Genomic DNA, 24,228 nt, shown 5'->3' with positions numbered 1-24,228 from the left:
GCATGCAGCTAGCAAGAGACTGAAAAAAGGAACAAAGAGGTAGCCAGGTTAAGTTTAGCTTATGGGGTGTTATGGCAACACATAGCACATAATAAATGAATGTGAAAGAGCACCTCAGAGTGAAATGTGAAAGCATACCAATACTCCAAAGTACTTCTAAAGAGAAATAAATCCAGAATGAGTAGGGCTAAAAGAGAGCTTATGTTGAGCTATTGAGAAGCACAGGAAGAGTGGGACTCTTCTTTCAAATGTCCAAAATACGGCATGTGAAGAAACTAATAACCAATTAATTGTCAGTTTCCCGCAGAGAAACAAGCTGACATCTCATCATAAAACAAAAAGAAGATGACAACAACTACAATACAATACTAGGATATACAACTTGAATATGGATGTTATAGGAGACCCTGAATATACCTGGCATGTAAATGGTTTGGGGGATAAAAACACTGTAGGGCTATATGATAACAGGGAATTAACAGTTATTCTGGAACTTCTCTGTGCATTTCTAACATTTGGGTTTTTTAAAAGGTGTAGAATTTTTGTAACAGAAGTATGATATTGTGATAAATTATTCAGAGATGTAAGATGTCATCTAACAACTCAATTGCCAAAGATATAGAGCACTCTCCAGAAGGTGGCATCTGAAATGTTTTTGAAGATGGGTTCCTGAATCTCAGATATTGTTCAGAGTGTAGTGGGCTTATATTTCAAAACCTGTTACCTGGCCTTCATGGAAACACACGTTTCAACCTTAACTTTTTAACAAAGTTTTTTGTTTAGGAACTTCCCAGGTTTTTTGAAGAAGTGTTAAAAGTTTAAATCAGGTTGGCATATAAGATCCACAGGAAGGGGTGCTCTGCTCTGACACATCCTAAGAATCTAGGTTGGGTTCCCTTCCTCAAGTCTTTGGCAAGTCTATTGGAGGCATGTGCATGAAAGTGAGGGCACAGCCAGGATTGGGGTATAGAGGCAGTGGACAGTGACAAGGACTGGAGGTGTAGAAACATGTTTTATCAGCACTGAACATTTGGAACGCCTATCATATATAATGTTGAAAGTTTTAAGTGTTTGAAGTGTAACATGGTTCAAAACTCTGCTTTTCCCAGTTCCCTCCATGCTCATCCCGTTTGCTATACCCTCTTATATCTGTGCCCACACCCAGTCTCCTGTCCCCCATCTACGTGCCTGCTCCCCCACCTCTGTCCCACCATTCCAAAATAGTTAGCATAGCTCTATGCCACTCAGTTACCGGTCCATGTCCCTCCTGGTCTACTGCACTTTTCTCAATGCTCTCTACCCCCAGGATACCCACCTCTCCACATATTCCCTCCCTCCAATTTCCTGTCTTCCATCCCTACTTCTCCACCTCCAGCTCGCTCCAGAAGCAGCAGCAGCACAGTCTGGAGCCAGTGGGAGGGCAACGCATGTTTATAAACACATTTTAAACATGTCTACGTATGCATGTGAGAATAGCTCGGTGTGCGTTAAGGCCGCAACCTTAACTACAGGTAACAGAAAAAGGAGCAAAAGCAAAGAGAACTGAAATTATTACTACATCTTGTCAATACAAGGAATGCACAACCACCACACAGGGCATTTCTCCACCCTGGTCTAACAGCAAGTCAGAACTAGAGCTCTTCACAAGATGGTCCAAGAAAAGAGCTAAACAATGAACAAAGGATGGTTTACTTCAGCCAGAGAGAAAACAAACAATCATTAGTTTACAGAGTTTTAAGCAGTATTGACTTTCCCTTTCCCTTCTCCTCCTTACTTTCTGACCTTACTACAGACTGGGCAAATTCAAGGCCAAGCTCCTCCTGTTCCCTTTGTCCATCTTTCCTTGCCTCCTCTTTATATATCTCTGCTCTAATAAGCCTCTAGTTAATTCCCTTCCCTGTTTACAGTAGTATACGGGGTATGTGCACCGATCACAACTATATGCATTATATACATTTGCACTTCTCCCTCCACCCAATAACGTTAAAAAGGCACTTCTCCTGAGGAACATATGTGGAGTTTGTAGCCCAAGCCATCTGGGAGTTCAGGTGAGCCAAATACTCATTAGGAAAACTTTGAAAAGTCAATGACAGGAATGTATTTCAAGCACCACATCTTTTAAACCCATTTGCCGATTTTTTCTGAGCTTCCCCAAAATATTCTATCCCGGGGCGAGATGTGACGTGTTCCATTTAGAGGGACTGACTTCTTTTTGAAGAAGTTGTGGAAGAGAAGTCTGAAAAATAGGTTTATCTTGGGAAGCTAGTTTCAACCTTAACCCTGGTGCACTTACCGCCATTCCGCAAATATGCATTTCCGGTCACCAATTATGCAGAATACAGCATTACAAATATGTAACTCTTTTAGATGGTAAAGAGCATACAACTCTGAAGGCTCAAGGTTCAGTTATAAAATTATGAATCTTAGACATTTTATGTATTGCAAAAAAAAGAGTGAGGGATAATATTCATAAATGATACAGATAATGTCAGCCTGGGCTTTAATTTTTAGCTCTGCACAGATGGTGAGAGACAAGGGCACAAATGAATATTACAAAAATGCATAAACAAACATTTGATTATTTTTCCCCACTCTGAGCATAATGAATATATGGAATGGCTTTCCAAGCATGCTTGTTAAGGGAAAGTCACTGCATTCATGGCTGCTAAAATAAGGGCCAGGCCTGGAGACAGACCAAGGATAAACTATACTTAGGTGTTGTGTTCATTATGTAAGGTGTCATCTAACAACTCAATTACATTAAAGATATAGAGCACTCTCCCAAAAGTGGTACCTGACGTGTTTTTGAAGGTAGATTCCTGAATCTCAGATAATGTTCAGAGTGAGGTGAGCTCATGTTTCAAAAATGTGTTTTGTCTTTTCCCCAGACATTGGGAGGCAGTGACCATGGGATATAGGCTATAAATGACGACTCTCTTAAATGGTATTGATTATCAGGTACTTATTAGAATCATATAGATGACATACCATAGTGGAATTGTTTATTGTATTTAAGTATCCTGAGTTTTAATATTTGTAAAAAGTGTCCACAGCATCAGTTGGACACTTCTTGTTATAAATCAAATGCAGTAATAATTAATTAATATGCTGAGTGCCTTGCAGTCACTCCATAAATTCCTTGTTGCTGTAATGATTTCTGCCAGTGCATTTAAGCCTTGACCTAACGATTACCCTATAGTGGTCTGAGAGCATAGCTTATATTTATGGGGATTGAACTTTAAGGACTCCGTTGAACGCAGGCCATAATAAGACAAATAAGTAATGCAACTAACAATCCACCAGGGAACTGAATTCAAGCCACTAACACTTCAGCCAGCTATGTAGCTGAAGCAAGGCTTCAGAAGATACAAGACTAATTCCCTAAGTGCTAAACCACTCCGTCATCCTAATGTATTTCAATCAGAGATTGAATAAACATTTTGGCCACCAGCTTAATGACATAGACATCTAGGAAAGAAATAGTTAATTGACATAACAGATGATGGAGAATATTTCACCAACCTTCCTAGAATACAACGGCTGGTAGGCCTTTGACAGCAGCAGCAGCTGCAGGCTAGCTTGCAGTCTGATCCCTAGCTCAGCTGTCACATTACATACTGGGAGACAAGGAACCTCTGCTAGCCTAACAGCTGTCTCATTTAATGGATTGCCCAGTTCACTGCTTCCAGACATCATCAATTTTTTCCTACTTAAATCCTCTTTGCACACTTCAGTGTGGTTTCTAGTTCAAACCTGCCTTGGGGGATAAAGAAATGGTCAAATTCCGGACTACCTCTGCACAGGCTAGAAACAACATCCTTTTGTTCTGGCACTCAAATTTGAAATCAGATAATCCTAGAGGTGATCTTAACGGATCACAATTCAGAACTTTCAGTGAAAGCTGTTATGATTTGATAACAAGCTTCATATTAATTTCTAAATGGTAAATGTGCACAAGGAAAAGAGCGCTCTTTGCCTGAAGGACACCACAGATAGCAATCTTCCTACCCCTATTTTTGTTTCCTTCAGTGAAAACACGAAAAACTGTGGATGAGTGCTGAAGCACAAGACGAAGTCAACTGGTATGCATAAGAGTTGAGGCTCTTATCTTCACAATCTTCTAACTGTGCTAGGAGTTGGGTAAACAAAGCCAAGGTTAGAATTCTGATCTGGCTAACAATAGAAGCATGTGGTGCTTTTCAGAGGATGAATGCCAGTTTCTTACTGCAGGTGCACTTGTGGTGTGGCCACAGGAGGAAAGCAATAACTGACATCCTTTTCTAGTCAATTCACAGTCAAAAGAGTGTTTGTAATTTCGTAGTTGTCTAGCTGAAGCTCAGCACATATGGTAGCTGTTGTATGGCAAAGAGAAAAACAGTACAGTACTTAAGCAAGAAAGATGATGCAGTCTGCGTATTAACTCTGCACTTAAAGTGAGCTCCAGTGCAGTTTCTTTCTTATTTAAATCTCTGTGTTCACACTTTGGATAAGGACACAAAACCACATTTCCTGATACCACAATTTACTGTTTTCTTTTACCCATTCCTTTTGCCTCCTCTTTATTATATGAGAAATCTGGCATGTTAACTTGCATATAACCCCCTTGAGAAATGCTAAGGATTAAAAGTAAAACTAGCTGGAAGGAGATTATGTAGCCAAACACAAACTAGTTTGGTTATTTTTCCAGAGCATTCTCCCATTTTCCTGCAAATGTGGTGTTCTAAAAGCCTTCATCTTTAGCTTTACCCCTAGATGCACAAGTAGAACAAATGAAAATGGCACAGATCCTTTTATATGACCTGGGGGAAAGAGGAATACAATTTTGAATAACAATGTCTGCATTCATTAGGAAAATCTCACTCAGTTTGCTTTATAATCATTTGGGGGGTGGGGGAGAGGTCACCTACTGTTATTTCCTTAAGAATATGAAAAGAATGTTTATTATATCAAATACCACATGAAGCAGTTTTAAGCAAGGGGGTGGACAGTGAAAATGATCCTGAAGTGAATAGTGAATAACAATGATTGCAGATCTAAGTGTAGTTCTGGTTTTGAGGTATTTCAGAATAAATTAACAGATCAATTCAGTGCACACAGACTCATAGCAAAAAAAAAAAAAAAGTGAACTTACTTTTCTTTGATTTATTCTCTACAACTGTTCTTGAAATCCTCAATGGAACGATGGAGTGGTGGCTGAAATGAGGGAAGAGGAAAAAAAGGACAAGGAGAAAGGGGAGAAAGGACAAGATGGGAAAAGAAATCTAATTTGGTTTCAGGTTTCATTACATCCTCAAACTCAAACCAGGTTTATCAAAAGGTTCATGAAATCACTAAACTTGAAACTGATTTATGGCTTGGGAGTGAAAACCAGGCAGAACTGGGCAACTGTGATCACTTTTAACAAAAATTCTGGTGTTGAGAGTTCACGTGTACCCACACTACCAGTGCATAGTTCCAGATTAGCCAATGTGCACTCGATGCACTTACACAGGGTCCCCATCTCAGGGGTCCCCTGGCCACGAGATTTGGGTGGGTAGCAATGTGAACTGGCATATGTGGTTGCAATGCCACTCAGGTTTGGCCTGGCTGTCCTGACAGAGGGGTGACTAAGCCAAATTTCAGTGAGTGCATTGTGACCTAGTGCACGGGCTTGCAGTGCCACTCAGGTTTGGCCTGGCACAACCTTCATCATGATGGGGTGGGCAGCCAGGCCAAATTTGAGCCAAGGTGAGGGCTTCCCCGCCCCCCCTAATTTCCATAGTAAGGGATCACAACTCTTTAATCCCACACAGCCAATGCACACCAGCCCCAGAGATGGGAACTTCCACACTTCACACTGCAACATTAAAGAGCACTAGGCGAGTCCACAATTACACCATCAGTATACATACAGGCATCCGCTTACGGTATATAATCACTTCTTGCCCATTTTCCTTTCATTTTGAACAGGAACTAGATCCTGTTAATAAACTTAAAGGGATAGAAGTCAGCCTGAAATCTAGTTTAAAAAAGTTATAAACCATACACCTGCTTCTGAGTCTCTCTCTGTCAAGTTATAGCAGCTTGCAATCACATTTTCCTATTTTTTAAAATGCTTTTCTCTTCCTTGAGCATGTGAAAAAACCATAAAAACAAAACAGGAAACTGACTGAATATTCAGGGGAAACAGTGAAACTGACTACACATAAAGTGCTGTCAAATGCACAAAGTGACTTGAAAACGGAAGAGGAAAAAAAAGTTTGTTTCCTCTAATCTCTTTCAGTTATAGTAGTCTCAGTTGTTGTAACAATAGTAGGAAAAACATTTTCCGACATAAGCATGAGATGCTCAGATACTATGCTAATGAGACCCATATACATAGGTCAGTAAACAGACAACTACACAGATATTTCTAAATTGACATTGCCACTTTAAGCATTTACTGTTTAATCCCAATATATATGAGAGGCGATTTGGGGAATCTGTCTACGTACAATTTATGAATTCTGTTTGGTGTTGCAATGCTGTTTTTATGAAATTGTTACATCAGGGAATTCCTCTCTGGGGAATCCACCATTTGCTGACGGGGCTGTAGCAGATGCCTACAACCAGACCAAGGACTGGGCAATAGAGCGTCAGCGTCGTTAACCTGAACAACTGTGCTCTGACTGAATAATGGGTATACTGAAGAGGTTGACTAAACAAGGAAACCAGTTCAACCAAGTTGCTCCGCAGGGGCCTGGTGGAGTTGAGAGTGACAAATCCCTAGCAGCAGAACAAAGAAACCAGGTGTTGGCAGGGGGACAGATAAACTTGAGGGACTCACTGAGTGAGACAGGAAACTTTGAGCAGGAGAGAGAAAGAGATGGGCATGCTTTTGTAGCAGGGGGTCTTGTTTAACAGTGTGGCCAGACAAGGTCAGAGAAAGCTAATTGACCTAGAAAGGCTCCATAATTCTGAAAAACCACAACGACCTGTGGGGGAAGGATCCAGGACATCCCAGAGAACTCTGCCCAAGCCCAAAGAACTCTCCAGAATAGTGAGGAACCTGAGGCAGGGAAACACATATAAGTATGTCTATTACTCTGTATAGTTCTGTGTATTCTTCATGATATCTCAGTAAAGAGTAATTGTGTTTAGAATTGTGCACAAAGTCTGTCCATTGGCTTTTGCAGGCCCTTGAAGAGTTAAACTACAAACTTGGAGTGCCTACCTGGCTGGTGTTCTGGGAAAGGGTGTGTGTTGGCTGTGGAGAGCCTGAGGGGTCAGCAGTAGGGGGCTAGAGAGTTGGATCGTGGGATCCCAGCTCTCAGGAGGGGATGCGAGACAGAGGCTCTGCAGCCTGAGAGTGTGGCTACAGATCCCAAGCCTGGGGCAGTGCCTATGCTCTGTTCAGATGCTGAAGTTGTATGGGCTCAAAGTATGAGAGGGGCTCCAAAGACAACAGCCTGGGAAGTGTCCAGTCAGAGGGGGAGCTCTACCAGGGCTCCATGTGTGTGACAGTATGAGTTTAGCTAATATTCCAGAGGCCAATTTAAGCTCTGGTGTAACTGTTAACTTGGTTGATTTAAATGAACTTACACCCGGGATTATTTTGGGCCCTCGCGCATAAGGCATCTAATATAGTATCATAGGGCCAGCCCCAAAGGGCAAAATACAAGCACAATTTAAAATAAACAAAGAAAAGGAGCCATCAGGGAAATATTTTCTTGTTCCGACCCAGTAATTGGCTGTACACAAAACTCAGTTCTTAGGACTCTCAAAAATCATTCATCCTCAACTGCTTACTTGAGGTTTACAGAAGTCTGAGCCACATTAAATGTTCTGGAGTACAACGTGGAGGTGTGTAGGAAGGAAGTGGATATACATCATTACAGAGATCTTAAATGAACCATTTTCAAGAAACCCAACTGAAGATAAGTTATTTTAAATGAGAAAACTCTGCTGTGTTTTGTTGTAAATCCATTTTTCAGTTTACATGGAAGCCTGCTTTTTTGATGAATGCAGGGTACTGCAAGTTGCAGAAGGTAAATGGATACATTTTGAGTTCTTTGCTAGGATGGAAATTTAAAAAGTGACTCCGAATGGAAAATACTTTTTCTCTTGGGTCTTATGTTTCACACTGTGCTGATAAATCTATTTAGATCATAGAATTAAAAAAAAAAAAAAATCCATGTTAGAACTCCGCAAGAAGAAGATAGGAATGTTAAATGAGACTACACACCTCCCTCATTACTAGCTTCTTAAAAATGTTGCCTCAAGTGGTTAAAAATAAATAAATTGCATTGCCGTCTAACAATTTCAAACAAGCACGTTGTAGCTGCAGGCTCTATCTCTGCAGGTTTTATTAGTAAAGCAAGGAGTCAACGGTTGTGATTTACAGTCTGTAGAAAAGATGATGTCATTGTAATGTGAACAAGGTCAGAGTCCCCAGAGACACATTACCCTGACAATAGGATGAGATCATACCATATACTTGTCTGCTCCAAGGGAAAATAATCAAGCAGACTTAAATGTAAAACTGTGCTGAGCATTAGTCAAAATCCGTAGAGGCAGCATTTAGTCTAACGTAATACAGTAGAGTGCTGTAGATTTCTTTCCGAGCTTTACTCATGAAAAAGCTTGCTCAGCAAGGGCCCAATCCAACTCCGACTCAAGTCAATGAGAAGTTAATTGGAGACTTCCCGAGGAGCTGGATCATACCCTGAGGGTCTGCCACAGGATACCCGTAGCACATCATAGGATGTGGCACCTGATGCAGAGAAACTCATTTTTAATGTACGTAGTTTTTTTAAAAAAGGTAAAAATGTGAACTCAGAATTACACAACCTACACAGATTAATTACACCACATCCCTTAATACAAAATGCTGTAAAGAAGGAAAGTGTTCTCGAGCAATTCTTTGAAGTTATGAGGGTTTTGTTTTCCCAGCAGTTCACATGTAGTTAACATTATATTTACTTTTGTTAAAATATTCCAAAGACAATGTTAAGTAGAAGATCTAATTTTATCTGTGAATGTTGTGATGTGTATGGAACAGTACTAAGGGGCTTAATGGAGAATAACCTATCTATACATTATTCATATCCTACTGTAAATTTTATAGAAATGTATGTCCCAGCAATAAAATTATATAGGCTGGTTAAAAAAATTCAAACCTACAGAAAGTATAAAATGGTCTGTAAAATTCAGGTCAGGTCCTCAGCTGGCACAATTTAGCATAGCTCCATTGACTAAAATGGTGCTACAGTGTTAACTACATGTTAACTCTGGAGACTTCAACACAGCTACATGTATTTACACAAGCTGATGAAATAGGCTCATAAGGGGATTTTTTGTTGGTGGTGTGTTTTAAAAAAAGTAATTTCTATAGATCCCTATTGACTTAATCCCCATATATTCTATAGCTCCTTTCTATAAAGGGGAATAAGTTAGATTTTTTTTGGTTGAAATGGAAAAACTGTCAGTACCTAGCAGGAGATACACTGATCATCTGAAACAAGAGTGATCCAGCTAGTTTATTAATGCACTGATTCACAGATTAAAACTGAGTGTTTAAAAAGAAAGTTTTATAAAATTGGGTTTTCTATCCAAGAGATTTTGTATACCCCTTGGAAGTGGTACGTTTGAAATTATCTGAGACCAAGACAAGAAAGCTAAACAAACAAATTGCCAAAATTTGGTGCCACTGAAGTGAAAGCAAAGACCTACGTGGTGTGCTTTATAAAGAATTACAATTGTGTTTCTGCTTAAGATGACTAGCTTCCTGGATGTGGGTGTTTCATTTAAACTTTGAAGAGGACATCAAAACACATTTACATGAATATAGATCATTGCTTCCGCTGGGAGATTTAAATGTATCCAACAGCTGTGGGGAAGGATTTTCTCACTTCTCTAAACATCCTTCCTTTAGACAAAGAATTAGTAACTTATATTATAGTCTTGTTTATATACTGTGACCCTAACAGCATCCCAGTGCAAGAGGGCAACAGGCTCATTGGTATCTGGTAGCGTGTTTCAGCTGGTCGGACCAGGTCAGGGCACCCCAATTAATTTAGGTCATAAACTGCATCTGATATGTGTCATACAAGGTATTATTGGAAAACTAATAACACACTGATCATTAATATTCTTGCATGGTGTATGTATGGTAAACGCCCACAGGACCATACAAATATGAAGGAAATATGGTGTTAGAATGTATTGACCAGACAAGTCTGAGAAGTGGGTAAACAGGTCTCTCCCAGAAAAAGAACAGGCCAATGCCTTTAGCCAGGTGTCGGAGTCAAATGTCAAGTGGCTGCTCATTTACATCAGAGAGGGCAAGGACGGATCAATTTGCATTTTATCAAACAACAGTGGAGGAAGAAACCAGCATGGAATTTCCTTCATCACGAGACTCCATGTCTCCTTCTGTCCAGCTTGAATTAACTTTACTTTGGGAGGGAACCTTCAGAATAATCCATCTCAAAGGTTCAATGGGCTATAAAAGACAGGGACAAAGAACCCCAAGTTATCATTCACCTAAGATGACAAAGGAACTGGGCACTTTGGACTTTATGGGAGATCCTGAGCAAAGGCGTGGTCAGTCATGTTGCTGAAAGGTAGTGTGGTAAAAATCTTATCTTGAACCAAGACTGTAGTTTTGTTATGTCTTAGTCTCTAGAAAGCATTTTGCACTCTTATTTGCTTGTAACCATTTGTGACTCGATCCTTTATACCTGAACTCTCTTAAAATCCTATCTACTCTGGTTAATGAACTCATTTTACTTTTAATCTAAACAAACCCAGTGATGTGTTTGAATTGAAGTGATTGTTAACTCCAGTTAAAGTGATAAGCTGCATTTTTTCTCTTTAGAGGAGCAAATGAACCTTCTTATTCCTCTGAATGGTCCAGGAAAGGACACTGCAGAGCACTCGGTGTGGGGAAAATTCAGGAGTGGGGGGCAGTGGCGTCATCTTGCCCCGTTTAACCAAAAAGCGGGTGGATACCAGAGTGTGGCTGGAGTGTAACAAGCAGGCTGCTGGAATCAGAGTTGCTAGTCCAGGGTTACTTATCACACAGACACTCATGAGCACTGGCTCTAAAAGAGAAAGAAACCATAGAAAAAGAGGATAGGCAATCTAACCTGCACAATTGCCAAGCCTTTCTTGTGATGAGATCAAAAGCTGCTAAACTTGGCTATATCACTGACAAAGGCCATTATACAAAGTCCTGCAATCTGTTTAACGCTTTGTTGACCAGCCTCTGAAAAGTGGTTCCTGCATTAATTAACCCACATGTAACATTTTGAATTCATCCATATCAGCAATAAAAGCAGAATTTTTCTGTGCATCAGGGTCCAAAGAAATCCACCAATAACCTTTCACAAGGTCAAACATGCCAAGATATTTAGCATTGCTCAAGATTTGCAGCATGTCATCAATTCTGGACATGGTATAAACATCTGGCATGCTGAGAGCTTTGAGTTTTCTACTCTCCACACAAAATCTTACTGTTATCTTTCTTAGCATAGGTCTTCACTGGCAATGGCAGCGCTTTAATGTGGCTTGTGTAGTCATGGCAGAGTGCTCTAAAAAAAACCATCTCCACAAGGGGCGTAGCTATACTGTGCACTGTCTATACTGGCATGTTACAATGCTGAAACCTGCAGCGCTCCGGGGGGTGTTTTTTCACACCCCATAGCAAGAGAGTTGCAGCACTGTAAAGTGCCAGTGTAGACAAGCCCTTAGGGACAGATACAATGGGCGATGTCCAAGAGCTGTCAAAGTCTTTAATTACCCTCAAGTTCAGCGTGCTCCGTATTGCGATACAGATTTGCTCTTGCACTGTACCAGTGGTAGAATAAGCTTAGCTGGGTGCATACTGAAGACCTACTGTGCCAGTTTTATGGGTGATCTCATAGGTCTTCCCAGTGTTGCTGGAGAAAACTTGTCTGTGGCTCTTCAGTATACACAGCAACACACAGAATCTCTTTTCAGTCTGGCTTAGTACTTTGCATATCTTAATGCCTTCAAGTGATAAGTCATCTTGGCATTCAGCCATCAAATCTATGCCTCAGTTTCCCCTTCAACACAACAAATCATGTTTATCATCGCTTCTCTATGGTATGCTTTAAGCCTGTTGGTATGTAAAAGCTGTGGGGCAGCATAACTGTGAGGCCTTTTGAACTATATGTATATTGTCACCTCTTCCATCACTTCAAAAGGTCCCTCCCATGAGCTTTGCATTTTGTATTTTTTCGCAGGGATAAGTACCAATACCAATTCTCCTACTTCTAAAGAGTGTTTATTGGTATGTTGATCATACCATGCCTTTTGTTTGGACTGACTGTCCTTGAGCTTAGTGTGAACCACCTCTGTCATGTCCTTTAACTCTTGCCTGAAACTTTGTACATATTTCTGCCTCAGTGGCCCTTTCCCAGGAGTCTCTGATAAGATCCAGGGGTCCCCTCATTTTCCTTCTGTACAAAAGATCAAATAGGCAAACACTGTAGATTCTTGGGGGCACCTCCTTATAAGCCAATAGCTAGGGTAACATTTCATCCCTATCCAGGTCCCGCCTGTTGGCAGACATCCCCAGCATTGATTTTAGTGGCCCATTAAACCTCTCCACCAGACCATTTGTCTCTGTGTGATACAGGGCAGCTTTTACTTGTTCAACCCACACAACTTCCATAACTCACCGAATAGCTGAGACATAGAAATTTGGCCCATGATCAGATAAAATCTTTTAAGGGAAACCCACTCTGCTAAAAATAGTGAAAAGGGCTTTGGCTACATAATCCGCTTCTATGTTATTTTGAGCAACTGCTTCAAGGTATCTAGTGGCAAAATCCACTACCACCAAGATATACTTTTCCCATTTGGGTAGGACCAGGCATAAGGCCCACAATGCCCATTGCTACCCTATGAAATGCCTCTTATCTCACAGGCAAGAGCGGTAGAGGGACTTTTGGGGGTCCTGCAGGTCTTTTCCTCTTCTGACATAAGTCACAAAATGTGCAAGATTCTCACATTATTCTGTATCCCTTGTCAGAAAAAATTCTTCCTTAACCTATCATAGGCTCCCGAGTGACCAGCAAAAGGGCGATTGTGGGGTAGCAACATTAACACCCCACAGTGCTGGGCAGGCACAACTAGCTGTTTGTGAGGTTACCCAGGGCTTCCGTACTTCCCTGGGGTGCTTCTCTGTGCAGCTTTCCTTCCTCTTCAAAAAACACTTCCCCTATTTGCCTTCCCTCAAGGATGTTCCCAAGGATGTGGTTCCCTCAAGGATGTTCCCAAGGATGCTTTCTAGCATGGGGTCTGCTCTCTGTTCGTTGGCAAAACCTTGGCAGCGGACAACCTGAACAGACTCTCCAGTCGCAGGGGAAAACTCCTTCCCCTTTAGCTTGGTATGCTTGCTACCCTCCTCTGCTACGAAGAAGCTGACCTTCTTGGCCCCTTCCACACTTGAAAGCTCATTGGTTTCTCTTGCTGAGCTGGGGCTGGGGCCATCCCCTCCCACCTCAACGACATTTTGTCTGTACAATTCTCTCCTGAGATCACAGAACAATAGTCCTTTTTCCTGCGAGTTACTACATTAACTGCTTAGGACAAAACCAAACTATCATTCCCCACAAGAATTGCCATGGAAATACTATCCAGCACACCAACTTTCAAAATTCCCTCCAGATCTTCCCATTCCACATGTACTTTAGCTAAAGCTACAGTGATTTCATGTAGTCCCAATGCTCGGTTCTGCTTTCTTGCCAGGGATCATGTCTGACTGTTTAACCGTGCCCCCCCTGATCAGAGTAATCTCCATCCACACATTCTTTGCCATGTACCTTGGCAGCTTTAACAAATTCCTTGTCTACCCCCCATGGACAGGAATGGGTTATCCCTAAAGTGAAGTCCTCACAAAATTAATCCTATAACCTGCAGGTATCTCTTGGGATTCTAGGTTAAGGACAGCTGCTTTAACTTGGGTTGGATGGGGTGTGGGCTTAGCTTCTTTCATTTTAGGGCAATTATTCCTCAGGTGTTCGGGGAACCACAGGTTAAACACCTTCTTGGATTGTTCTCCTGCAAGGGAGATTCCCCAGGGAGAATCTATTTTAGGGAGGAGAATACAGGGACTCCCAATAGTTCTCTTCCTTCCCAAGGACAAAATGGAGCTCTCCCGTAATGCTGGTCTTCTGCACTCCCCCTGTGGCTTGCAGTCACTGTATGCTTTAGCTTGCATATGTGCATCAGCAAGAGACATAGCATTTTGGATCAAATCCAGGGATTTATCCCTCATAGTTTGTCTGATTTTTTCAGAACATATGCTCAGGAATTGTTCTTGTGCACAAAAATCAAACAACTGATCATAACTCTCTGCCACCTTTGCCTTGGCCCATTTTGTCTTCACAGAATTTGTATCGATATTCTCTATGACTCATTTGCTCATGCATATTGAGACATCTAAATTTTATTCTATACACTTCAAGGGTAATTTAAAACCTTTGCATTAAAACCCTTTTAAATTCAGCGTATTTCAAAGCCTGTTCAACTGGCTTTTCATTAAACATTTTTTTCAGTGTTTTACCAGATAGCTTTCCAATCAGTGTGGGGACTTTCTTGTCTTCTGGAATTTTATGCAATTCACACAGCCTTTCAAAAGTAGTGAAATATTCTTCAATACAGCCTGTGTGCGCAGGGCACGGCTTCTCCCAGTTAGATATTCCTTGTGGGAGGGAATACCTGGTGTCTGTGGAATCTTTCCATGTTGCTCCATCATGATTAGGTTATATTACCTTTCCTTCTCTTTTTCTATGACTTCCTTTTCTTACCGCTCCAAGGCTTATCAGTGGGCTGTTTCCTCTGGTCTTAAAGTGTAAGCCTCAGGTAAAATAGCAAGCTGTGTGGAAATGCTGGTTCAGCCAGACCAATGTCAGGTTCTGGGGTGCAATCCAGACTAGCGAGGGTTGTCGTCACTACCTGCCCTGTAACCCTGGGTGCCTTAAATTGCTCTGCTGCTGTAGCTCCTTTGTCTAGATTCCCCAGCCAGCATACAAGCATGCACTGAGTGTCTGTGTGATAAGCAACCCTGGACTAGTAACCTCGATTCCAGCAGCCTGCTTGTTACACTCCAGCCACACACTGGTATCCACCAGCTTTTTGGTTACACCGGGAAAGATGACCCCAGTGCCCCCCACTCCTGAATTTTCCCAAACTGTGAAATTTTCCCTGCTCTGCAACAGGGGTGCTGGAACTAGGGGTGCTGAGGGTGCAGCAGCACCCCCTGCTCTGAAGTAGTAACAACCACCAAATCCATGGTTTCTGCTTTCAGCGCCCCCAGCTCTCTCCTGGGCCATTCAGAGGAATAATAAGGTTCATTTCCTCCTCTAAGGAAACAGCTTATCACTTTAACTGGAGTTACCATTTCAATTCAAAACACAGCACTGGATTGGTCTGGAATAAAGTAAAATGAGTTCATTCATCAGAATAGATAGGATTTTGAGAGAGTTCAGGTATAAAGGATAGAGCCAGAAATGACTACAAGTAAATCAAAGTGAAAAATGCATTCTAGAGACTAAGACATAAAAAAACCAGAGTCTTGGTTTAAGGTAAGATTTTTACCACGTTACCTTCCAGCAAGATGGCTGATCACCTCTCTGGTCAGGATCTCCCACTAAGTCCAAAGTGCTCAGTTCCTTTGTGATCGTAGGTGAATGATAACTTGGGGTTCTTTGCCTTCCTCTTTTATAGTCCTGTGAACTTCTGAAATGGATTATGCTTTGGGTTACCCGCAAAGTAAAGTTCATTCAAGTTGTGCGGATGGAGATATGGAGTCTCATGGTGAAGGAAGTTCCATGCTGGTTTCTTCCCTCGCTGTTGTTTGATCTGTCCTTGCCCTCTTTGATGCAAATGAATGGCCACCTGACATGTGATTGCTAATTGACTCTGATGACACTTGGCTAGAGGCTTCAGCCTGTCCTTTGTCTGGGAGAGACCTGTTTACCCACTTCCCAGACTTGTCTGGTAAACACATTTTAGTTCCATAATTTCTTCATTTGTACAGTCCTTTGGGCGTTTACTATACATGCACCATGCAAGAATATTAACCATCAGTGTGTTAGTTTTCCAATGATACCTTAACATGACTCTCATCAGATGCCATTTATGACAAACGAATTGGGGTGCACTGACCTGGTCCAGCCAGCTGAAACTCGCTACCAGATACCAGGGAGCCTCTGGCCATCTTGCATTGGGATGTTGTCAGAGCCAAATATACACTATTAAAATCATAGCTACCCTGGCCCTTCTGTCTACTATTACCAACTCCTCCCACCTCCCCACATGCCCAATCTTTAGAATTAAAACCAAAAGTTATACTTATTGCTAAATCTTTGAATGTATGTATATAAACCACTGTAATGACACATTCAGCCCATAAAGCCATTTTTATCTCAGGCATCAGGTGCTTTTTTCTGCTTTGCACCCATTCTCCTCACTTATTTCATTTCCCCCGACAGCACATCCCACAGAGTTTCAAAAATAGGATCATTCCATTACAGTTTAATATATTGTTGCACTAGTAAAGTTCACGTCATGAGGTGAGAGACTTTTTCTTCAAATGTCACCTCTGAACATCTTTGAGTTTACCTACCAGGAGGTTGTAATCCATCCTACAAAAGTCATTCTTTTGGAGGAATCAGAAAAAGTTATGAGTGGAAACTGACAGTTATGGATTCATTTTGTTTGGGAGTAGGGCGTTTGGCTTCCTTGAAGAAAAGGGAGAGGTGATACAGTGCTACGAAACCAGCACATCTTGGAAGAGTCCTTTAGACAATATGGTACATTAAGGAGCCATGCTGCTTAAAGCAGCAGTAACTTCTGATGGGATATTATAATATAACCTTGAGTAGACAGTGTATAAAAAACCCTTTCCGCTCTTGGAATCTTTACTGTAAAATCCACAAATCATTCATTTTACTTCCCACAAGTATGTAATTCACTCTTTAAAAATAATACACGCACACACATACACACACACACACACGTACGTATTCAGTGTTGAAAGAGAAATTCGCAAAGGCTAGGGAGAAGGATACAGCCATTTTGGCAGCAAAAGGCATTTCTAGGGCATCCTCCTTTATTTTTGGCATTCTGGTACAACCTAAAGGCAAAAAAACATGCTCTTGGGAACTATCATGAGCGAGGGATAAAAGTCACCACTGGGAGGGATGGTTTGGCAGCATCTAAAGAGTAAAGGAGGAAATCCATCAGTAGCAGGGAAGTCCCCCACCTTTGTCCTGAAACACTGAGAATATATAAGATATTCAATAGATTTCTTAAAAAAAATTAAAAAAAAAAAATCAAGACGCAGCTGACTTTTTCCACCCACAGAACAAAGGGACAGAACATATCAGACTCTCCCCACTTTCCCATTAACTTCAAGTGATAGTTTAACATGGACAATAATGCAGAACTCCTCTAATGTAGCTCGGGAATCATGGAAGAATGTTCTCTTTTGGCACAGTCTCAAAAGCTACAGGATTCTCCTCTGTTATGATCAAGAATAGAAGTTATTATCCCGCAAACGCTCTTCAGCATACTTCATCAGCCACTCCAAAATGCCATTTGTAATTCCCAAAAGACCTTTGAGCTGTTTAGATCAAGACCAAATTCTTCTTCCCCCTTCTGTGTGATCCATACTTTCTTCCAGTATGCTTACTTCTAGTCCCAATACTTTCTAAACTAAAGTTTGTCTGTTTACACAACTGTCCCTCTTTTGTGGTCATGATTACTGCTGCATCCAAAGAGTGTTTATTACTAAAAAAAAGGTGAAATGAAAAGAAAAAGTTGGGATTGTGTCTTTTTATTGCTCTTTTTATGATGAATAAGGATGCACTGAAATATTTTAAAAACATTTTGACTTGATTTTAATACAATATTTGAACTATCAAACATACCAAGTCATCATTTCCTTCTCCTTTGTGGTCAGACTTTGCCTCCTGGATAATGTCATCAGACGGGGCTATAATCTTAAATGTCTGTCTCTCTGAGTGACAAAGGAATGCTGACTCATAAAAATCAGCAAAGGGTGAGAGCCACATTAGAGTTGCTAGTATCATGGGATATCCCTCCTCAGGTCCCCCAAACCCTTGCCAAAGTCCTCCAGCAAAGTCAAGGAAGTGAAGACCTGATATTTCCACATGAAACCACAAGCACAACACAAACAGTTGTTTGGGTAGAGGTTTTTGTTTATTTTTGTTTCTTTTTTGGAGGGGTGTTGGAAAAAAAACTTTGAAAAAGTCTTTATCATAAAGCACCAATGAAGGACAAAAGTTAAACCAATAGTCCTGATCCTCCTGTCACTTGCACTGGTGTAAGTCAGGAGTAAATCCAGTGTGAGAGGGGAATCAAGACCAATATTTTCTTCTTTGTTGTTCACTGTCAATATTGTAGGTGAAGATTTACTACTAGCCTCTAGCACTTTAGTTTCAAATCATCCAAATCCAAATAAAGCTTAAAGCTGGAGAAAGAAGTGTCTGTACAGTCGAAAATAAGTCTCATTTTTGTACTTGTAAAAGGAATACATGAGGGCTATAAACAATGTTTCCTAAAAATGGCACAAGCTTCTCATTTTAAATGTCAGATAAGGATTTTGCAGCATGCATTTCAGATTTGTTAAACATAGTGGCTCTTCTAAAGAGTATACATTTTAAAAAAATAAAATGTAATAAAGTTGCAATAAGACATTATACCACAAACTCCAGTACTGCCAACCACAAGTGTTAAAAAATCATATTGGGCCCTAAAAATAAGGAGATAAAAAAAGTATACCTAGGGGCCCTTTTACATGCCCTCTGGGTTTTGCACTTGGCTTATCTTCAAGCTTCTCTTTGCAATCCTGAGGGCTGGAAATGTCCTTTTTAAATATGAAATCATATGACTCCAGCAGTTGGGACATCAAGAAAAACACCAAATATTGCAAGATGTCTGATAAAATTAAGAAAATTGGCAACTTTGAAACTCCCTTCCTTCATGCACAACTGGTTTGCTGTTTATAGGAGTTATGATAAACTATGCAGAAAAATATTTCTACTGTCCAATAGGATAGGTTTTATCTAGAGAGAGAAATGGCATAGCTAGCTAAGGTCTGGTCCACACTGGGGCGGGAAATCGATCTAAGTTACGCAACTTCAGCTATGTGGATAACGAGGCTGAAGTTGACGTATTTAGATCTATTCACCGCGGTGAGTCGATGGCTGACGCTCCCCCGTCTACTCTGCCTGCACCTCTCGCTCCGGTGGAGTACCAGAATTGATGGAAGAGTGCTCAGGGGTCAATTTATCATGTCTATACTAGATGCGATAAATCGACCCCCACTGGATCGATTGCTGCATGCCAATCCGGCGGGTAGTATAGACAAGCCCTTAGTCACAGGTTACTTGTGTGCTCATAAATTGAACACAAAAAGAGTTTAACATATTAAGGGCCAGATCCTCATCTGGTGTAATTCAGCATGCTTAACTGAATTCTCATAAACATTAGTTTATGTTAGCTGAGGAGTTGGCCCTAGAAATCACTCTATAGCTACCAAAAGTTGACAGCTAAACTGCATTCAAACTACACTTCCATGTAATCAACTGCTGGAAGGAATTGTGATAGAAAAAGGATGCCTTCTGCAAGGGAAGGAACACACAGACACTTATATATCATGCTAATGTTAACGTCATGCTCAATCACATGGGTAAATGCAAATAAGTGCTATAATTAACTAACAATTGATAAAAACAGACTGGAGAAGTAAACAAGAGTTTCTGTGCAACAATCTCAGTGCAATCTATTGATATTTTGTTGCCCTTCTCCCCCTCCGTCCCACACCCCTGGTGAAGATTAAGGTCAGTGCCCAACTCCCACTGAATTTCAATGGGTTTTTGGCATCTAACTCCCTTAGGCTTTTTTTAAAATCCCAGCCTAAAGCAATTGCACTTTGCTGTGTTAAGCAGTGGAATATTACGGATTACCCAATCTTGCTCTCTAAAAGTAAACCACATGTAATATGACAACGACCTCATCAAAGTCCAAAGACTGCAAATAATGAACAATAAATCTGTTTATAGAGCAATAATAAGTGAACCTACCTGAAAACCACATGATCTTTATACCAGGTTTGAAAGACGCAGCTGTTTTTCAGTCAGTTATGACTGGATACATTGTGTTGTTTTGCTTTGGCCAGTACAGTCTGTCACCTGCAGGCTTTAGAGGAAAGGCTAAGTCCACTCCATCATTTTGGCAGCTGTCAATTCTCTCATCTCTATATTCCTCAGTTCCCCGCTGCCAAATGCAACTGGAGCACTTTCTCCTTGGCTGGGATTGTGGTATGCAGACCTCAAGTGCAACTGACAGCTAGCAGGGAACATTCATACAGCTGTGCAGTTATTGCAGTTCTCCTCTTCTATAGGCCAGGTCTTCACTGGCTGAGAAAGCAGAATGGTCTTCATGGGACCTAGCAATATTCTATTATGAGTTCGTTCAGGGGCCTAGGCAGCTCTGATGAGACACCTGCAAACAAGGACCAGAGGGACAGGAAAATTATTAAGTTTCCTTCATGGAGTTTCCTACACATCATTCCCTCACGGAAGAGGGGTCTGGACTCGAAGGGGTGAGGACTCCCAACCTCTCAGAACCTGTGGATCCATGGGGAGGGACCCCTTTCACAGATCCATGTAGCTGCCAGGAGTCTTTTACATGGATAGCTACTGTTCTTTAGGCCTCGCTGTCCCCCAGCCTCTAGCAGCATGCTCCAACAGGAGCCATGGTGTCATTGCCTGGGTCTCCGCAGAGGGACTTGCCCACAGAGTTATTCTGATACAGCTGTGAGCTGTTTTAAATGTCCCTGCAGAAGTTGGACTGCTCTGAGGAGATGGCACTGCAGAGAGCCTCCTGCCCCTTGGTCTGCCCCTTCCCATCATGTTAACTAGAACCATAACCCCAAAGAGCTCCAGTGGAGGGGGTTCTGTGAAATCTAGAGGAGTGGGAGTAAGATGTGTAGACATGCAGGTTAGGCAGTTTCCTTTCACGCTGGTATGAAGATATCCACCCATGGAAGAGATTCTCTGAGCCCAGATAATTATGTTCTGCCTCCTAAGTTCCACCATACGGTTTCAACTCAGTGCAATAACCTTCTCTATTTCAAACCTGTGTAGCATTATTTTGCGCTCTTAAACAGTGTACATTTCACCCAAAAGTAAGTAAGGGACTAAGTAATCCCTATTACATAATTTACCAAAGTAGTTAATACACAGGATCCTCAGAATAAAAGCACCAAACAAGTGCAATGTATTATTTTTTCACTGGGTTTTTACAGCCAAATATTTCAGACGTACCCTTTTTTCAGCAGCCACAGTTACATTACTCACTGGACTCCACGTTCATAAAGTTTGAGTATGATAGGAATTGACTGGATGTTGTTTTGATATATAAAGGTTAATTTAAAATAATGTAAGAGATCTATATTGCATGACAGCAGCATTACCAATGAGAAGTCTTGGATTCAGAAACAAGATCAGCTTTCAAGCCCCCAACCAGCGATAGCTGCACTTGTCATGAACATACTGCACTTAGTCCCCAGGGGAAGTGCATCTTCAGCTGTCATGTATGCAGCTCCTTCTGTTAGTCAATCCATGAAGAAATACTGACTTTTTCTTCTGAAGAGTCAGTCACCTGACCTCCTAAAGGTAAGTGCTGCTGTGACAAGAGACGAAAGGCAGAGAATTAGCTAAACAGTGTGCTTGGTAATATGCTCATAGCCTGCTACAGTATTACATTACGAGTTGGTTCTGGATATATCTGTCTATATCAATGAACCAAAAATCAGCCCTTGGAGTTAGGTGGCTGTTCTAAACCACCTCATCTTAAGGATCATGAAAAAAACCACAATCAAGCGAACACAGCAGAGGCAGCCAGAACCCATTCATCTTTCATATCATTATTCATGCTATGCAAACTACTGTTGTTTTTGATCAAACATCGTAGTCCCTGTCCCGGTCCCTAGAGGACTGATCTTGTCTTTTCATCTTTGAATCATCCAGTCTATTTCACTATATTGTAAAGTTCTCTGACTTCTTGCTTTATATATAGTGATCTCCCCAGTCTAATTAATTTCCATTCACTAAGGATACTGCAACCCAAAGACCCATTTCAAGCTGCACATTTTTGCCTCTGTTGTCAAATGATTTTTTTCCCTCTTGAGCAAAGATGGACTAAAATCTGGGAAGAAGAAAGCAGCAATTTGACCAAACAGTACTTTGCCTTTAGTTCTAACATTTAAAAGAATAGTATTTTAAACACTCAGAAATTCCCAAGCAACTGTGGGACCACACTAAGTGCTCCTTAGGCTTTATTCATGGAATCATAGAATAATATCGTAGGACTGGAAGGGACCTGGAGAGGTCATCTAGTCCAATGGTTCTCAACTAGGGGTACATCAACTCATCTAGATATTTGCCTAGTTTTACAACAGGCTACATTAAAAAACACTAGTGAAATCAGTACAAACTAAAATTTCATACAGACATTGTTTATAGTACTCTATATACTATACACTGAAATGGAAGTGCAATATTTATATTCCAATTAATTTATTTTATAATTATATGGTAAAAATGAGAAAGTCAGCAATTTTTCAGTAGTAGTGTGCTGTGATACTTTTGTATTTTTATGTCTGATTTTGTGAGCAAGTATTTTTTAAGTGAGGTGAAACTTAGAGGGTACACAAGACAAATCAGACACCTGAAAGGGGTACAGTAGTCTGGAAAGGTTGAGAGCCGCTGATCTAGTCCAGTCCCCTCATGGCAGGACTAAGTATTATCTAGTATTATTGGTTCTCTCAATGCCATTGCCAGTCTCCTTGCAGTTCCTTCTAGGGGCAGTGCTTGCAGTGGCATTTGACAGCAGCCCATTACACTGCTTACACCTTTCTTAATGCCAAAGACAAATTATTGGCTTCTTTTGAGAGCATCCAGCAATGCTATTCTGCAGACAGTCTGTCCCACACAGTTGCAAACACCTTGGCACGGGATTAAAAATAAAGAGAAAATTCACAAAATAACATAGCAGAATGAAACCTAGCTAGAGTAAATCTATGGGAAACACAGGTAGTAGCTAAGGCCTGACCACAAATGCAATCTAACAGTGAAACGAGTTGAAAAAAACACACATTTTAGACCATCTCTGTTTGTCAGCAGCAGTATGTTGTCGCCTTCTGGTCTGGTTCTGCATTTCAGCCAGTTTAGGTGCCTCCCCACCCATAATTAACATCTCACTGTGTAACTAGGGACCCACATATATAATTCTCTGGGACAATGTGCAATACGTGCAAAACTCTTTGATTAGCATGATGCATATCACCTCACCCTGTAGTTCTAATCTTAGGACACAATTACAGATGTATTTCCAAGTGAAAGCATACTCGATCAGGTTCATTAACCCTTTTTAATTTCCTCCTAGTCTGCACTGACTGCATATTGGGCATTCCAAATTTTCTTGAACCTGTGTATAAGGCCACTGTACAGAAGACACACACCTTACAATGGACGATTTCACACTTTAACGTTGTGTTAAGTGCTACTATAACATACAACTGGTTTTGAAGCAAGTAATAATTTTGCTATATCCTTTTCTAAAATGCTGCCTATTGCTTTCTGTATAGACATCTTATTAAAATGAAGGCACTGAGATTCTCTTTTGAACACCTTATAGACAAAGGCTATTTTTTGCAAGGTAGATTTCAGAAAAACACATCTACAGGAGTGTGTGACAGAGGAGAGACTGGTACACACAAACATTACACAAGCTAAAGAGGAAGCTACATGCTCATTAAGTCCTGTCTCTGGTTCTGAGGCTTTCTACTCCAGCAACAGAATTACAGAACATTCCTGGGTAGTTTACGTAAGTCTAAGTCATTTGGAGAAGCAGTGAAACGTGAGTGATTCACTACCTGATTTCATTTGTTATTACAGTGCAAAGGACCATATGAAAAATACTGGAAAAGCTCTCCGCAGATGGGAAAAATGGGCACTGAATTGGTGATGACGAGCAATTTGCCTTCCATTTGTAGTTCTGCTTAAGGATCTGCATATTTTAGATGTGCTGTATGCCCATCTCACAAAAAGATTACTGACGAGGGGGAAAATCGTGTTTGTGCAGATTTAGGAAATGTGGGGGTTAAAAAGTCTGTAGATTCTTTTGACAAAAGTCCATTTCTGC

The 24,228-nt window shown here is 41.0% G+C and overlaps 1 long non-coding RNA gene across 2 annotated transcripts; it reads right to left on the bottom strand.

Moving 5' to 3' along the window:
* Positions 1 to 5,125: 5,125 nt before the first annotated feature.
* On the bottom strand, positions 5,126 to 22,276 carry LOC140895003 (uncharacterized). Of its 2 annotated transcripts, none has more exons than XR_012154024.1 (3): positions 21,497 to 22,276; positions 20,103 to 20,523; positions 5,126 to 5,193 (listed from the first exon to the last, which is right to left on the bottom strand). It is a non-coding gene; the product is annotated as an uncharacterized lncRNA (long non-coding RNA). The 2 variants fall into 2 exon arrangements; XR_012154025.1 differs by lacking the exon at positions 5,126 to 5,193 and adding an exon at positions 17,099 to 17,210.
* Between the last annotated feature and the right edge of the window lie 1,952 nt (positions 22,277 to 24,228).

Source organism: Lepidochelys kempii, chromosome 10 (assembly GCF_965140265.1).
Source record: "Lepidochelys kempii isolate rLepKem1 chromosome 10, rLepKem1.hap2, whole genome shotgun sequence".
Taxonomy (NCBI): Eukaryota; Metazoa; Chordata; order Testudines; family Cheloniidae; genus Lepidochelys; species Lepidochelys kempii.
This window is presented reverse-complemented; position numbering and strand designations above follow the sequence as displayed.